The 18947-nt window shown below is 37.9% G+C and overlaps 1 long non-coding RNA gene across 1 annotated transcript; it reads right to left on the reverse strand.

Annotated features, from left to right (window-relative positions):
• Window positions 1-9783: 9783 nt before the first annotated feature.
• Window positions 9784-17453, reverse strand: LOC116653634. Its single transcript, XR_004307835.1, has 3 exons — window positions 17190-17453; window positions 14594-14719; window positions 9784-10359 (listed from the first exon to the last, which is right to left on the reverse strand). It is a non-coding gene; the product is annotated as an uncharacterized LOC116653634 (long non-coding RNA).
• Between the last annotated feature and the right edge of the window lie 1494 nt (window positions 17454-18947).

Here is an 18947-nt window from a genome sequence, read left to right on the forward strand (position 1 = left end):
CACACAACCTTATGCAGCTCATTTGAGCAGGCTATTAAATGAGAAAATTCAACCTGTAAATGAGGATGGATTGTCTATGGATGCAATTCAGTTTGTACTGCCAGCACTAAACATGTGCCATTCACTCAAGGGTCATAGCTCATCACCAGAAAAGGGAATGATGCCTCAGAGAAGTCACAGTACAAGTTACAGTGGAGTATATGTGCTACATGATGCCATCATTTGACTGTATGGTAGAGGTAAAAGCAAATAGTCTCCCACTTTATAGCATGCACAGGCCAAGAACAGATGGCCCAAAGTTCTGCAGTTTTGAGCTCTGCAACAAATTTTTTGTATTGCCAAGAGCCAAAGACTTAAAGAGCCTAGAACTGGAGAGCCTTGGAGTATGGGTTCTACTGCTGCCTCTTTGGATAAGAGGCTGCAGAGGCTGGATGTGAGGATTGGTCCCAGGGAGCAATGTCACTTTCAGCAGTACTTGCTGTTTTATTTCATCCTGTTGACAGGGATTTCAATTAACCGATGTTTCCCATGCCAGTACAGTCCTGTTGCCAGTTTGAGACTCACACAATTCAAGTATTTGGCTTTTGCACTTGGCTTGATAGCCAGAGTTTGGCCACATCTGTCTCATATTTTTCCTAGTTCCCCTAAACTGCAGCCAGGGAATTTTTTGTTTTATTTCCTGAGGGAAATTCAGTATAACCAAAACACAACTCACTTATTTCTCGTGCATTCCAGTATCTCATCAATCAGCCATACCCTTTTAAATGTCCACCTTATATAGCAAAATAGGTTTGAAGACATGTCCAAAGTGTTAATATTTTAATAACTGCTTTGTTATGGAATACAACTAGTCAACGAGCTGCATGTCATCAGAGACATCTGTTGTAGTTGCCCTGAGAGACACCTATAAACACAAAATATTCCATCTGTAAGGTGTGTATTCTATGCACTATCACATTATGTTAAACCCAAGTATTTAAAGAGACTGTGATCTTTATTCTGGAGTTACTTCATTGACAATCAAAGTACAGTTATCTCTCTAGTACAGGAGGTGGACTACTCAACAGCCCACAGACATATTACAAGAGCAGCACTAAGAAGGAAGAAGAGTACAATCTTTTTGCTCTTTTAAGGGGTTGAATGATGGTGACATCCAACACCCAGTAGCATTTGCCAAGGAAGACAAAATTGATACAGTGGCACCACAGCTTCTCAAGACAAGCATACCAGACAACCTCAAGTGGACACTCTAGCTCGGGTGAGCCTTCCAGCGCAAAACAACTGTTTACAAATGGTTCAGATCCTTGGCAAAGGTAGTTCTGACTTCACTGCAAAGGATATCTCCTGTCTCTGTTTAGGCAAAAGTAAAACTCCTAGAAGTAGAGCTCAGTGTGTAATATAAAATCTAATACTAAGCTGTAACTATTCCAGCAGCTGGGACTAAGTTTTACGGTTTACATCCACCTCTTGCAGCATAACTTTGTCTGTACATAAGAGAAGTTTCATTTAATTGCTAACAGAATGATCTGGGGAACATAGTGGCAACTAGTGGGACAAAGATTGGAAGAAAATCAATACAAAGCATTCAGAATGGTCATGAAATTTCCTTCCCTTAGGAGATCCTACTCCAGTTGTGACAGGAATACAAATCAATGTCTTCACATTTGTCAAAGTTCTTTCTTGTACTCATTGAACTATACTATCATGCATTCTTTGGTTAAATAAAATGATTATTGTGGTAGCAGCATTTCCACATTTAAACAAAATTTACTGCCATGGGTAGCTTTTAGGTAATGAAATATAATTGTCTCCTAGACAGTTCACATTGGAAACTTAGAAATGATTTCAGTTCTTGGAATAAAAATAAGGAAAAACATTCCTAATTCACTATTCATTCAGGCTGACATTTCTGAGTCATATTAAGAGCACCAGGCACCCACATTCACAAGCCCTGTGCATAGCAGAGGGAAAGATAACAGTCTATAAAAATGAAGAATAATCAACTCTTCCTTCTTCCATTGTTTTCAGCTCAGTTTTTCAGCTTTTCAGCTGGATTTCTCTTCCACTCACACTATGTTTAATGTCACTTACCTCACAAGTTTCAGCAGAGCTGCTCCTGGTTTACTCCAACATGATGACACGGGTGCAACCATGAGTGCTAAAGGAGTTGGCTGAAGCCACTGAGAGGCCAATCTTCATTATCCCTGAAAGGTCATGTTAATCAGGCAAAGTTTGTGAGGACTCCAAAACAGCAATTATCAGTCTTACCAAGCAGAGAAAGAGCAGGATGCAAAGAACTACAGTCTGGTAAACCCCACTGTTATCTCTGACAGAAGAAAAGGATCAGAGAACTACTTTCGAACATATTGATTACAACAAAGTGATTGAAAGTGATCCACATGGGTTTGCAAAGTAGCAACCTGTTGTGTCACTGGTTCTGAGAACCTGTTACCTTGTGAATGAAGATGAATGTGGATCCAGATTCCCTTATCTGACAAATCCCAAACTGCCTCTCTAAGTAGGATTTTAGTAATGAAATAACTAACATCTGGACTACAGATTGCATTTAGTTATCATTGCATTTAATTCATTAAGTTCCTCAGTAAGAACTCCAATTAGAAGTAAAATAGAAGTTTCAAGGTTCAGGCAGCAAAGTTGTTTCAGAAAATACCCCAAGCACTTGCATTTAGTTTTGCCCTAACAGTTCAGGCTTGGTGATGGCCCTTGTTTAGGTAGCCTCCAGTCTAAGAACACTGAATCCATAGTCTGTATCCTCCTAAGCTATGAACATTGACACTGAGCTTATCTGGTGAATGTTTTCTTTTGCTCTGAAAATACCGTAATAGTGATTTCCTTTCAACTATGCTCTTGGTCATGGCTCCAGCATCAGGTTTCTGGAATACAGTCTCTCAATGTTGAGGGTGGTAAAAGAAAAGAATTTCAAGCACCGATTTGAGAGGAAACAGGACAAGGTCCCAGCAGTAAAAAGTCAAAACAGAACCAGTGAGTAATGTGATATGCTAAATCATTGCTTGTACAATTTGCATTGAAAATGTGAGATATTAGACACAAGAAAGCAGCTGCCAGGCAGAGGATCTATTGCATGCTTGCTCTTAATACCCTGTGAATCAGAGTGCATATATTACTGTGCAGGAATTGAAACTCTCTTAATATCCTGGTGGGATTACTCGGATTGCTGGTGGGGGAATGTGTACATTCAAAAAACTTCCTACTCACTTCCTTCTCTCAAGCACATCAGGGGATAATTTCTTCTCATTCCATCTCTGTCTATTGGAAAAAAAAATATACCATTATCTTCCATTTTATTACAAACACAAAATAATCACTGAACTACAGCTCTGGAATATCAATTGCCTCAATAAAGAAAAGTCTAATGACAATTAAAAGTATTTCAAGGCATTTAGTTGTAAACATAGTAAATATATTTGATAGTATAACTTCAATTCTATTTTTTCCCTCTTTATCACCTGAAAAGACAGTTTGCTTAAAATTTTCGATTTTTTGGAAAGATAACAACAAAAATGAGCAACACTAGCTTCTCAGAAAAAAATAGCTACAGAAATTCAACATGACTTATGACTTTTTTATAAAAAGCTGGTGAACAATCATGACTTTATTCCTTCCTTATTGATAACATTTATTGGTTTGCCAAAGTTCTTTCCATTTATAGCATATCTGCTGTAGATGCAGACCTCTGACTCTTAGTAAGCCCGATGTTATTATTAGGATAACTTACTATTTTGTCTGTTTATGCATTACACAAAGCCCTGAATTCTGTGCACATGGTACCTTACGTCATTTTCAGAAGAGGGTATATTGAGTACCAGATCTGAATGCCAAGGTGAAGAAGGCAGAAAGGTGATGTGGATGCAAAACTACAGAGTGATTATAACTCAAATGATTTTTGAGAGGAAATAGCAGCAGAGTAATGGAATACAAGGCATGAAGAATAAGGATGGGTATGGTGACAACCCTGAGTTTTGATACATAATGAGGGGCAGATTATTGGTATCCAGAAAGAGTGAGACCAGGGCAATAAAGTGGAGCATAAGAGAGATGAACTAATTGAGCAGAAACAACAAGTTGATAGAAAGGACATATTGAAGAAATAGAACAGAAGAAAGTATAGCCTACAGAAATGAAATGCTAACATGGAAGGAGCATTTATTTGGACGGTAGTTTTAAATGAAAGAATCCAATTGGAAAACTGAATGATTAAGAGAAGTTATGCAAATGATAGATTGTTATATTGCTCTGAAAAGGAACCACACAGAAAAGCAGAAGGAACTAAACTGGTTAATGTAAAAAATTAAAGGAGTTATATGGTAAACAGAACAAGTATGGACAAGCAGTTGTGTCTTGCATGGAGTAACTAAAGGACATACATTGTTCAAAGCGAGCAGAAATAAACAGGGAGTGTGATATGAGAGACTGAAGAGTAGGAACCATCATAGCATCACAGAAATGTGTAGGTTGGAAGGGACCTCTGGAGGTTGCTAGTCCTATCTCCTGCTCAAAGCAGAGCTGTCTTCAAAGTCAGATCAGGTGTTTGAGGCTGTATTTGATTGAATTCTGAAACTTTCTAAAGATGGAGATTTCACCACCTTTCTTAAGATACTCCGCTGGAGTTGTGTATGTTGTTTTGTAAAGACTGATAAAGACACACGAGGTTAGATCTGTTTACAACTTGAAAGGTCTTTGATATTTTTTTGGTCAGATCTTATGAGGAAATGTCTCATTCTGAATAAACTTTCCCATTAGAAATTCAGAACAAATATTACCGGCTTAATATGAAAGATTTATTTATCAAGTACCAGTGAAGTCAGTGTTGTAGAGAATCTCCTTATGGATGGAACCACAAAAAATCAGCTAATCCTGGCTCAGTACTGAATATCAAAATATACTTCTGAGAACATTGTCCAGGCATTTCTTGAACTCTAGCAGCTCGATGCTATAACCACTGCCATGACCATCATGGAACCTATTCCATACCCACCATCTTTTGATGCAGGGCCTTTTCTCAGTAACTACCCTGATCCTTCCCTAATGCAGCTTCATAAGTATTGCTGTTGTTTGAGTAGATTATTATACATAGCGCTGTAGAAAAATATTCTGATTAAAAATATTTTAAACAGTGAGATAAAGTATTGACTATTAAACAGAAAAGAAAAAATATATATATAAAAGGAAAAGAAAAAGAAACGCTTCAATAGATGCAAGGCTCCTTGTAGTGGGAAGACTTGGCAATTTGCAATTTAATCCTGATGCACTGCATGAGGTTGCCTCAGAGAACCCAGAGATTTCTTGATACAGGAACCAGCATGAGAGCTTGCATGTTAAGATGCACAAAAGTAGAAAGCAATGCTTCTGATGTTGTGAATATTTTTCTTTTTCCTGAAAATGCATATTAGATACATTATTTTCTTAGCTGGCATTGCTGAAAAGCCACGGAGCAATTTATTAATCTGAAGAGAATATGTCATAGATTGCATTTGATAGATGTTGGCATTTCCCTATGGTTTTTACACAGTAACACAGAAGATGACATTTTTATCCTTTGAATGGATGATGGGACTTATCATTCATAGGAATGAATCAAAGATGCTGTTTGCCACAATGAAGAAGACAGTCCTTTGTAATTAGTGTCAGATGGACTGAAAGACTAGGTCTAAAACTGAAAGATCATGTGTAATAGTAAAGCATGAACAACAGATGTTTTCACAGTTGAAAAATAATACATATAGGTCTTAACTCAGAGTTTATTATCAACCTATCATCTGTTACATGAAGAGCTTGCTGCACTGAATATGAAAAATGATGTGCAAATGTGTGTGCATCTGAAGAACTTTTTCTTAACAGAAAACCTGTATGAAACAGAAGAAACTGAGAACCTTTGCAGTGGACTACTAGATAAGAATATAAAAGATGAAACAGGTTGGCAGCTCCAATCAAAAACTCTGGGGACCCTTGGCAGCAGTGGACTGAGCTCTTAGAAACTGAGGTTATAGCAGCCAGGGGTGAGGTGTGATAGAGGAACAAATCAGTGACTGCCTATGAAACTGTCTCTCCAGCAAACACAAAGCAAAAAGCCTTCCCCCATGCATGGGTTGCAAGTCAGAGTTTTTTTCTGCTAGTGTTAAAGGGTGGCTCTGCTTAAAGCTGAGCATAAGGAGCAGCTGAAACAGCACAGAACTGGAAAATATTGACAGAGAGTAGTGAGAAGAAACATTGGGATTTTATTCTGTAAAAATATTTAAAAATATTTATAAAGTTTGGAGTAATGAGTTTGGTTTAGAGGAAGGAGTCACGCTCTTGCTTGACTTTTCTTCTATGCTCATAAAAGCAGGAAGTCATGCTATGTTTGATAAGACAAATGACTGCAGTGATATTTGGTTCAAGACTAGTTTATTTTACTGACCCAAATTTGACTACTGTTAAGGCTGCAACGGGATAGAAGTATTTCTATATGTATATTGCTACTATGAAGCTTATGAAATGTCTGTGTAACTGGGAAGAAAAATATGAATTATAATTTATTATTAAGAATTTCTAATACAGCAGCTCTATGGAACCTTCTACGGATGCCTTCGGGATCCTTATTAGGTTTAAAGGTTTTTGTTTATTTGTTTTTTGATAAAAGAATATGGAATTCTCCAAGACAGAATAAAGAATTGTGCAGTAGAACTGAAGAAGACATTTAAGTAGACAAGCTGGGTCATAGAAGGATTAAAGGAAAATTTCCCTCTATTTAAATATTTTACCCTAACTCAGGCCAGCTCATACCCAATACAGATTAGGTAAAGAAGAACTCCTTGTACAAACCCAATGAGCTACAGAAAAAACCTTCAGCTCTGGCATTGTCAGGATTGCTTTTCAGGCTTGACAAGAAAATCACAACGTAAAGCTAAGTGAAATCTGTGGTGCAACACAGGAAAGAAATGTGGTATAACATGAAACAGTTGACATTTGATGATGCCCTATTTAAGCATGAAATGTTTTTAGATCTTGCCTTAACTTCAGGAACATCTGGGCTGCTTTCAAAACCAGAGCATATCTTTTTCTTTGCATTGTGATATTTGAAACAAAGTTTAAAACCCATGTAGACTATGAAAGCCATTAAGACAGAGCCTGAAGGGCTTTCCTCTGTGTGTAGCATTGAAGACACCCATTTTCATTAATAGTCATTAAAAGGATTTGATATTAATGATGCACTTTTCACAGTTAATTTCCTTTTCAGAAGCATAAACTATGTTTCTGAGTCCTACATTTGCTTCAATTAATTTCTAATATTCTCTCCCCTGCAACCACTTTACATAAAGAATGGAATCACCAAAACAAAAAGAAAAACCCTTAAGGCTTTCCTAGCTTCATAATAAACACCATCCCAAAAGACCTCCTTGCAAAGGAGAGTACATCCATAACAAAGATATTTCACTTTTATACTTATATCTAGTATCAAATACAAATATCTGTTAAGAGTCAGTAGATTGCAAAAAGTTACGTAGCCTAAGAAAAAACAAATATGGCACAAGAATAGTTTTTTTTTTCATCCTCATTCAGTTACTGGGCTCTTATCTCAGTTATGTCCCTCCACAGAAGTATTTTCCCCTGGCACTTTAGAAAATTGTCTGTCCCAACCCAAACTCAGTTTTGCAACCTGGTAAAATCTAATTTTTTTTTCTCACTGGAGAAGGAGTGATGCTTTTTACTTCTTTCTCCTTAGCCTGTGGATCCTTTGCTTATGGGTGCTGATGAACAAGGAGATTTCTGCTGAGGAAGTTTCTCACTGTAAAACTGAGAGGCTACTCTGCACTCAGGATATTGGGTCTCTGACTCCTGCTACATTCTCTTGGTGCTGTCACAACAATAAGCATAATATTTACAAAGTTCCACTGCTCAACAGATCAGATCCCATACCATACCCACAGGCGTCTGGCACAGCAGTAAGATGGCAAACACACCACTAAGGAGTACAGTAGCAAGCTTCATATAGCTGTATTGCTTGAACAACAACACCAAACACATTTCTTGTGCTAGGATTGCCTCTGAGACCAGATAGACTGCAGAGTACAAGATAAAAACCTCACTGAGCGGACAGGCTATTCATGCAATTGCTCATTAGAATGATCTTGCTAAGCGTTCACTGCTTGGTCAGAGGAGAGCCCAGGTCTTACCCCTGGCTGGACACTGAGAGTAGAATTGAACAAAATGGCTTTGCAAACTCTTTGATAGGGCACAAAATGATCAAACCAATTTTGGAGACTGTTCTCTTCTGATTGCAAATGGCAATGGTGGTGTAATCATCTCTCTGTGCATGTGAAGCATGTAACAATTTGTTCATAAACAGGAATCTTTTTCCGTTCCGAAGTGAGTGTGCAGCATTTATTGGTGTAACCTGAGGACAATGCTGTCACTACCTGGACTTTTGCCTGTAGTCTGCAAAACAAAAATGTTTATAACCTCAGTTCAGATTAACCATAATCCAAATAATAAATCACAGATGTTACTTCTTTGGGGTTCAACCTAAACACAGAACTGAGGTGATTTGCTGCCAGTTCCCTCATTAGTTGATAAAGCAAATGTGGCAGACTGGCAGGGGTTTTGAAGATTCTACTTATTTTTTTTGAGAACAATTGCCTAGATATAGGGAAAAAAAAAAAAATTAAAAAATCCAAACAATCAAGCTCTCCCACAAGCTCTCCTAACCTTAACCCTAACCCAAGCTCTCCCACACAACAAGACTGCAGATCAATAGCATTTGTTATCAGTGGTCAAACAGAGGGATTGACTATAAATGCCACAACCATAAAGAAACTTCTATCATAGCCCACCAGCAAAACCGCACAGAAAACAAAGACCACAGAAAAAGCCTCAAGAGGAATCAAGGGTTAGAAGTTCTGCTTATTCACAGAATTGCCTGTATGATTAAATCTGAACTACCCCAGTCTTTTTCTGGGATGATAATTCAGCCATGAGCACATGTACCATCCCTTTGAGCACCCCTCACATTTGCCATCTCTCTGCTCCTGCAGCTCTGATGCACTCAGCATTTCCACGGCATAATACCAGTATTGGCATACTTTTTCATTCTCTGTAATTAATCCAATACACCCACAGGAGAAATGAGGGAGGTCTTTAGACATGTCTTCCAAAGAATGTCTCACGGCATTCTTGTCCCTTTAAATGAGTCAGCTACTTAGCAGCCAAATTGGGAAAGCAGCCAAAGAATTCCCCAGGGATCTGCTGGCAGGAAACACATCACAGCCCTGTAACACAGCTTTGTGGCATTAAAGCTCTTTTATCATACCACTTTCCAAGATTATTTGGGGTAGCAAAATGTAATGGCAAACACAGATTCATACGGGATCAACTGACAAAACACCCAAGCTTTCCTCTTTTTGTGTTTCCTGGAGGCGCTCAGCTCTGTAAGACAACAGAACACTGCTGACAGGCTTTTTCATCTGGGTTAAACACATAGATGGTGGAAGCCCCATCTCTGGAGACATCCAAGGTCAGGCTGGATCAGGCTGTGAGCACCCACTGAGCTGTAGGTGTCCCTGACCATTGCAGGGGAGTTAAACCAGTTGACATTTAAGAATCTCTTCCTACTCAAACGATTCTCTGATTCTCTCAGTGAGAACCAGTGCCTCAAGTCCTGTATGTAAAAGTCTGAAATACATCTGACAGTGGGAAAAATAAAAATTGCATTATATATTTCTGCAATATCCAGGTGCTATGAATCTTGTGCAGCCTCAGGGAATATCCAGTTTCTTGATAATGTGATTTGATATTCCAAAGAGAAGAATAACCTGACAAAATGATTTGCTAAAGAGACGTTACCAGAAGCATTCAACTGTTCCCATTCTCACACAGTGCCTCCATGTTACCCAAGGGGAGGAACTAGGAGAATGAGCATACTGCCATGTGGGAATATCCAGAGTCATTTTCATAGTATGCAGCCCATTCCACATATAACATTAAATTCCAGTGTCACTAGAAAGATCAGCATTTGTTTATTGCCCAAACAATAAAACTGTCCCTAAAACTACGACAGCGAGTTTTACCTTATTTTTGTTGTTTATGAGGAAAGACACTTTAACATAGACTGCAATGCACCATAAAACTGAAATATTCCTGCTGGTTCAAACCCTTGTTCTCCAGTGCTTTTCCCCTATGGTTAATTACAATGCACCTTAGAGAAGCTCTTAGTCCCACACACCACTGATGACCTGCTCCCAGTCCAGCCTCAGGATGATGAAGTTGCAGGCATGTTCTAACCTGAAATGGGAAAAAGCAGTTCTCCTTCTTGCTACAGGCTGGGAATAAGGTATCTCTGACCTGGAACAAGATGATATGCTTGCAGTAAGAACCTGAGAGACAGAAGGTTTTGCAGCAAGTAGTTACTTAGTTAACTCCATAATTCCAGTGTGAATTTTGACCTTTCATAGATCCTTCAAATACAGTGTTTTAGCCTAGCAGACATTTAAATATCCTACCTGTTAACATATATACATTGCATACTGACTACAGCCTTACTCGCACTGCTCATATTACACAGACAAAAGCTGCCATATGGTTTCATTACTTTATTGAAGAACAGAGACAAAGCACTAACCCTAAACAAGGGATATTTGTGGTGTCTTTAAAATTCATCCAGGAGCAGCATACAAACCAATATTTTATGCAAATTCAAAGTCTTACTGTATGCTGCTGTGTCTATGGCTGGTCTAATGTGTTTTGACTAAATTTATCAGTACACTCAGTAACTCCTTGTAATATTGAGTTTGTTTCCCCTCACAGGAGTAATGTAAAACAAGTGCAGAGCCTTGTGGGTCTGCAGGTGTGGCTTAGCTAAAGGGTAAGTGTAGGGTTTCTATTACAAATAATTGTTCCTTTTAAGTAAATAACACAAAATATTAATATACAGTAGGTACAAAAGTAAATTGCATAAGGAGGCCCAGTCCATAAATGGCTATTATTCTCCATGTTTTCATGCAAAATATGGAGTCTGATACTTTGAGCGTGTACAGAGATACAGAACTTCACTCACTGCCAGTGGAATAATTATTCCGTGTTTCCGGATTTTTGCTTTCAGAGATACAATAAATGCAATTGTTTTTCATGAGACTTTTCTTCATCACTGTGCTCTCTTTAAATAAAACTTTGACTCAAAACATCACCTTAACTGAGATCTCCCTCATAAAATGATAGCAAGGGGAGAAGCATTGTGTGTGAAGACAATGTCCTGGTCATCTGGTCTAATGCCCTTGATAACCTTCTTGAGGTTCTCAGACTGAGATTTTGGTCTAGGAACCTCAGCAAATGTTTTGTCTAAAACTTGTTATCTTTTTCTGAGAATGAAATGGGCATGTACAGTGTTCTAATTCTGCTCTTAGCTCCAGGTACATGGAATCTTTGCCAAAGTCTTGAGAGAAGATGAATCCACCACCTCTCAATATCACTCAGTTTACAGGCAATTCATAAACAGTAAACTTATCATTCAAAATAGAAAATGGTTTCTCCGAGTGTTTTTTTTTATTTTTTCTTTCTTTCTTTTTTTTTTTTTTTTCCCCTGGGCAAGGAGTGCTTTGCCCTGATTAAAAAAAAGCGACCTTTTTACATCACTGTGGAAAGTCCCAGATCTATATATCTATATATTTTTTAGAGGTCCTTTCTCAGGAGACTGACTTTGAGCTCCCTGTATCAGAGAGACACCTACAGTCAGCTTTCTTTTGTCTGTTTGGCATAGCCGGTAGCATAAAGTCCATTGGTTATCTTTGCATGATTACACTCTAATTTTCCCATTAACACCTAAATCTGACCAGGTTTATGAATTGCAAATCGATTTCCTTCTCTACTGGAAATCCTAAGTTGGTATTTTCAGTCTGCCAAAACCCATAGGTTCTCCTTTAGTTTTGTTTTTCATCCTTTGCTAAATGTTTTTCTTTTCCTTCTTTACAGATTACAATGTATTCATCCATGCTTATGATTATTTTGGAAACATGTGCAGAGGACAGAAAGCTTGTTTCCCAATACAATCACTGTATCAGCTTCCCTTCTTTGATAATAGAAATTTGCTACAAAAGTAAACTAAATCTAAAACATGAGACGCTAAAGCGTATCCAGCCAAATACTTTCCTCCTTGCTTTCCATGACCTTGGAGTGCTGCATTAGCTTTTTGTATAGAAAAAAATCTTCACAGCGCACATTCTGGGAAAAGAAACGAATGAAGATCTTGATACTATATGCCTAAAATTTCCACATGTTTATGAGAAGGGAACATGAAGTACTGAAAATACAGTGTTCACATCATGCTTTTGCAAACTTACCACTTTTGTCTGTTAAAAATAGTTCCACAGACTTTCCCATAACCAAATGTTCATAACTATATCACCTCCAGCTGTGATCTCATTAGAGTACTCAGACAGAGCAAGGACAGACTAAGTTGGTTCATGTATGTAAAGCTTCCAAGAAAGGCCATGTTGTGAAAGGGATTCAATACCAGTAATTCCATAGGAACTATTTTTGTCTCCAACTTTTTTTCTATGCAAAAGTAATGATTAACCTTTTTGCTATGAGGAATAATAGACAAGGGATCTCTGAACACAGGAAACTTCAGTGTGCTCTCCATAAACATGTAACTATGAAAAAAGGTCATTACTCATCCAGAACTTGAATGCAAAGCCTACAAATGATTGCCCCCGTGAAAGGAAAGAACATCAGAATATTATTCTAAGATTACTTCCATGGTATTAATAGGCATGCAACTTATGATTACAATTTAAATGCCAATAGGAGCTATAATCATAATATTCTAATCTGCTGAAGAAAACAGGACACTGAACTTCCCTAATGTATTCTAGCTTGAAGATCATCTTAAAATAAATAAATAAATTCAAACAACTGTCTAAACAACAAAAATACCTCAATTATCATTTGGAATTGTCCAGTTTCAGCTTCCATTTATTGGATGTGCACACATTTTTCCCTTTTGGAGTAACAGATCTTTTATTGGCACAGCTCATAACAGTCAAAGCCACCTTCTTATTTCCTGTCATCTTTAAAGACTAGCTTTCTATGAGCCAAGACAGTATTGGTTCCCTTTGTTTACTTTCATCGCTCTTCACAACCTTTCTTGTAATCCCACAGCAATGATACCAACATCAATAGGGAGAATAATCCTATTTAAAGTTCTCCTATTTTATCTCTGTATCACAAAAATCTTCCTGGACAGAACTACCATGCAGCAGGACACATTATATTCAATATTTGCTAATAAGCACATTAGTTAAAACTGATAGTCATCAGGATTAAACTTTCAGACTTTTTCTAGCAAACATAGAAAAAGAAAACAAGTGGTTTGACTATGAAACTCATTAGCAGCATAATGAGTGAACAACTAGCTGCTCAGATAAAAAAAAAAAAAAAGTTGTGCAAATCAAACATGCAAATCAAATATGGGATGATAGTCTGAATTAGGAAGAAGAGCCCTTTGCTTCATGTGCACAGTGATGGAAGAAAATACAAAGTACACCTCTAAGAAGCAAGTATAATTTGAGATGCATTTTGACAGAAGTTTTCCACGACCATGTAGCTCCAGAGGGAAGTCAAAGTAAGATGCTATAGAATATTTTTATGAGCCCTGCAATAACATCACAGTCCTTCACACAGTATATTTCATTGTCATGGAAATTGTGGAATTGCTGGAGAAGTTACTTGGGCCACAAGAAATCAACTCTGGGTGCTATCTCTGGGACTACATCTTGTCAGCATTCTCATAAGGGATTACTTTATTTACATAGCTAGACTCTTAATATCTTTGTTGAAACAATAAATAAAAAAAACAAAACTATGCTTTCCTTTGAAACAGGAAAAATGAGCCCCTGAAGAACAGCAAAGAGACTACAAAAATCACTTACATTTGGATTATTGCCAAATAAAGTGGCTTCACATAAAATTCTCTTCATAACTGGCTTTAGAGATGCATTTGATGAATTTTATCTATTTTGAAGAGCTTTTAGTGTCTTGAAATTTAATTTGCATTGCCCTTGTCAAACAGTGAGAGCTGAGGTGTTGCTCACTGAATGTAAAACCAGTCCAGTTCCTCCTTCTTAGTCATAACCAACAGCTTTCAGTAGCATGTTCATACTCTCACAGTCCTATTTTATTAGCATGCATATTGCCTCACTAGCCTGGAAAGAGGTCCCTTGCCTTGTAGAGTCTTTTATGTTCATCTGTTGCGTCAGCTCAAACTGCTTTCATCCGTAATGTCTCATTTGCATTTCCTTCATGATCCACAACTACGCTCAATTCTGTATCTGCTGTTTTATCCCCATGAACAGCAGCTTAATATTCTATTCTGTTTCGTGCTTCAGTTTCTAGTAACCAGAACAAATGCAATACTCTCATTCACAGGAATATATCTTTAGACTTGATGACAAATATTCTGACTAGATACAAGCAAATTGCCTCTTTCACAGGAATACATTGTGCCTGCCTCTCAGTCACACAAAATCAAAGGGACAAGGTTCCCATGAGCTTGAGAACAAAGCCATTCACATAAGCAGCTCACCATGTCCATAAGCAGTATTTTGTGGGGTCCACACTTCTCTGATGTATTTGAGCAGCCAGTTCTTCACATTCACCACATAAGCAGCAACTTCCATCCACTGTAGTCAATTCTGAAGGTGCTCTCGTACTGTAGAAAAAAACATGGTTGTTAAGATGTGCTTTAAAAAAAATAAATTTAAAAAAAAAAAAATCTATATGTAATGATTGAAAGGCTGGATAGAATATGCCAGAACCTACAACATGTATGTTTGCATCCATCAAATATCCCTAGGATCTAAAATGAAGCTGAAGAGGTCAAGGGTTCTAGCAGGTCTGATATACTCCAATGGGTTTCACTTTCTCACCTCCACTAGGAGGACAGCAACAAACAGCAAGAAGACCTCTAGCAACTTAATTATTTACTTGTCTCTATTGAATTCAGGTACTAGGCCTTAGGCATTCAACCTTGAAAACTATTAGCTAAAATCTCTGAACGCTGGGAATCTGACAACACATTATCCATGCCAAGCAGAAAAGACAAAGAAATGTCTGAAAGTTTTGTAGCAAGAGGTAGAAAGGAAACAGATATTAAAGAAGAATGGAAGGGAAACATTCACTTTATTATGGCAGAAGTTTCAGGACTTCCTGAATGACCTGGTTGCTACCCTCAGGGAGGAGAAAGGTTACCTCATCAGCAACATTAGTTTAATCTGCTGCAGCACATGAAAACTCCAAGAAAAATGGACAGAATAAAACATAATTAAATATCCAGAACTTTAACTCAGCATCTAGGTATCTCTTTCAAAAGACCAGAAGATGTGATAAACCAATGGCACCAAAGAAATAAGCATAGGAACAGATAGTCAGGAGGAAATAAAAGAATGCTTTGGGTACCATCAGGAGTTTAAACACAGATGAAACTGCTTAGACCTATCAGTCAAAGTGTTAACATAACTCTTGCAATGTGAGAAGAAGAGCAATATGTAGATAACATGTACTTTGATTTTTGGGGTGCTATAAATTGTGCCATATGAGAAGTTAGTGAAAAATATAACAATAAGCTCCACTCATTTTTCAACACTGAGGATCTTATTGCAAACAGCCTGCATCTACAAGTTAACTTTTCAGTAGCCTTACATTGTCTTCTAGGTGTTGCTCAGAACATCTGAGATTGAATAGTAACTCCAAGAACAAACTGCTCTTAAGTGTGCCTTGTTAAATTATACATATGCAACCACTTAGTTTTATCTACTGATATGTTTATGTTATGCCTTCCAAGAGCCATGAGAAATAAATCACACCCCTTATCTTTACAATAAAGTGTCTTGTAGCCCTCTTGATATTCTGTGTTTGCACACAAGCCTGGAGACAACTCATTTATACATACACAAGTGCTTAAGCTGTCAGAGAGCCCAGTATCTGCTTCAGCTCTGAAACAGCATTTTTTGCTCTCCATATTTCACTTCTCAGCTACATGCTGGACGGTACACAGCTGCTTTACTAATTTGAACACATGACTCTGCTCAGAACTGATTATAATGCAATTACAGTTATCTTTGTCTTCCCCCTCCCCTTAGACAATGCAAAATGTAAACAAGGATGCTTAACATAGATTCATTCCTTGAGACACAGTGCTTTCAGTTTCACATATCTCTGGAGGAAAAATAAAGCATCCTCCTAACTTTATTGCTTTCAATTCTCACAGTAAAACAATCATCTTCTTCACAAATTACAGAGCTCCTTATCAAATGGAGACTCATGTGGTGACTTGGCTTGAGGTCCTATGCAGAGAAGTATGAAATCAGATAAAGAGATAATCATTTGCTTGAGAAACAGTCACAGCCTGCCTTGAAAGCAGTGGAAGTTGAATAAAGGCATCTATAGCACTACTATAACTATGGTCCTGTGGCTCTGGGAAGTAGGGAAGGTCAGGGCAAGGCAGGATAAAGTTGATCTCATGGCATTACTGTTACGAGAGCAGTTCTGTGATACAATCAATACAACACAAACTGTAACAGCCCTTCCCCTTTCCTGCATCAACAGGAGATGAACTTCAAGGGCCCTTTAGCAGTTGGGTGCTACCTGATGGGAGTCACACAGAGATCAGATATAGCACGACAGGAAGTAGATAGCTGCTGCAGGAGTTACAGTGGCAGATGATGTGCAGTAGGTGCACTGACAGCTCCAACCAGCTATAAGGTCTGAAAGCTTCACAAATCATTGTGTGCTTGAGCAGCAATCAGCGATTCTCTATGAGGGTGTGAAAGCACTAAATCAAAGCTGGGCTCAAGCCATACCCACAAGAAGTTGTCTGTATGTGAAAGCAAAATGCCCTGCTCCCCCACACCTAATCTACACAGGCATCTTTCCATTTGAGCACCTCAAATACAGTTGCAATTACGACATTTGCAGCTGGAGGAACCAGCAATGTTTCTGGGTATCTTCTGTAAAGACACTGTCAACTCCTTTGAACATGTTAAGGGCACGTAGGAGATATAATGTTAGCAAGAAAGAATCAAATGAAAGCATATCAGCTGTCTCTGATGTAAGGAAGAATTTTGATTCATTTATCTACTAAATAAATAAAACAATCAAGAGTAAGCCTTGGCAGCCATTACCTTTATAAGACATCCAGAACTCCCATTGCTCTTGAATAGAAGTGACAAACCCTGATGTTGCGTAAGTTCTGCTTTTGAAAGCACCTTCCCTCTCCTACAGTTAAGCTCCTTAGTCTGAAGGAAAAACTCAGCACAGAAGGAAACAGGTTTTCTAGAAGACAGCTATTATTATTATTTCAGAAATATCTCCTGACTCAAACTTCATCTTTATGCTATATCTAAACCACTGGGGAAAAAAAAGAAAGAAAAATACTCCCCAGCAACCTCTCCAATATACCTGTTCCCATATCCTTTGTTGAATAAATGAACAAACAAATAAATAAATAAGTACAGCTGTTCTGTTATTAGGCTCAGCTGTAAAGATTCACAGGTCTTTTCCCTTATCTTCCCCCTGCATTTGTCAGCCCCCTGCATCTTCATTGGCCCTAAGTTTAATGTATATTTTCTATTATTATTTGCAAACCACGATAAAGAAAACGTTATTAGAAATTTCTGATAAAATTCACATTTCTCTTTCTTTAAGGAAAGAAATCTGATAGGAGTAAATTTTTCCAAAGAAGTTCCTGCAGAACTGCTTACTGAAGGGCAGAGGTTTTCAAAGAGCTGATCTAATAATCTCTATCTGGAGTTTAGCTGTGAATGTCAGCCCACAGATGATTGTATTCTCTAGGAGAATGTGTCTGGTAATGAGCCTTAGATCAGTATATAACCAGGTTTTGATTTTAACTAAAAAAATGGATAATCTTACATAGTTTAAGAACTGTGCCTTCCTTTTCCCCCATTAGATTTTAATACTGACAAAGAAAATCTTGTAATCTACATTTGTGTAACAAAACAACTGAACTGATCTATCATCTGTTGAATATTGCTTACAAATCCTCTGGGCCCAGAGAAATTTGCGTTTAGGGAAACAAACTGCTCTTTCGGAAAGTAGATGTTTGATGTTGCTTCTGACTCTGAAGCACAAACAGAAGCCTAAACTAGGGATGAGATGAGCTTTATTCTCTGCTAATGTGACATTTTCCAAATGGCATGTCTCAAAAGAGGTAATTTGTGAGTTTCTAAAGAGTTTGGGAGCTGTTTTTATTTATTTATTTTTAATTAATTTATTTTATTTTTTAAGCATCTGCTGGTGAAAGAGTAGCCAAAAGATTTGTGTGACTGTGGGTTCTGGCTCTGTAATGGTTATCTCAGGTACCACTGTGAGATGGTGGTAAGTGTAAGCTACAGAAAGTGTAAACTGACAACCGAGAAAGAACCAGAACCTATATTCTCCTGATAAAGTTCATGTAAAAAGCCAAGCAATGCTACCCAAAGTTCAGGCTGTCAAGCTGAGAAACTAGCAGAATTCAGAATGGGCAACTGTATAGCTGATTGGTGCTGAAAGGTGGAGATTTGCCATTAATCTATAAAGAGAATTTCTGTTAATAGTCTGAATAGGAACGCCCAGGAAATGACTAAGAGGACACTGACTCTCCTTCATGCAAATGCTGCCTTCTTATAATAGAGCTCTCATTCCCCCTCCTCTTTCAAAGGGATTCATATACATCTGTCATTATGGGTTAGGCAGCTGAGACTGATTTTGTGGTTTTATCTTTCTATTTTCAATAGTCCCAAAGCATTTGCTTAGGGGAATAAGAGAAGTAATTACATTACCATTGAAAACAAATATCTGTTAGAAAGTAGTGTCCATTAGATCTCACCAATCTGATATTGAAACCACAATAAGAGACAACAGAGCAGCATCTTTACTGTTGT

The sequence above is a fragment of the Coturnix japonica genome, chromosome 6 (genome assembly GCF_001577835.2).
Source record: "Coturnix japonica isolate 7356 chromosome 6, Coturnix japonica 2.1, whole genome shotgun sequence".
Classification (NCBI taxonomy): Eukaryota; Metazoa; Chordata; class Aves; order Galliformes; family Phasianidae; genus Coturnix; species Coturnix japonica.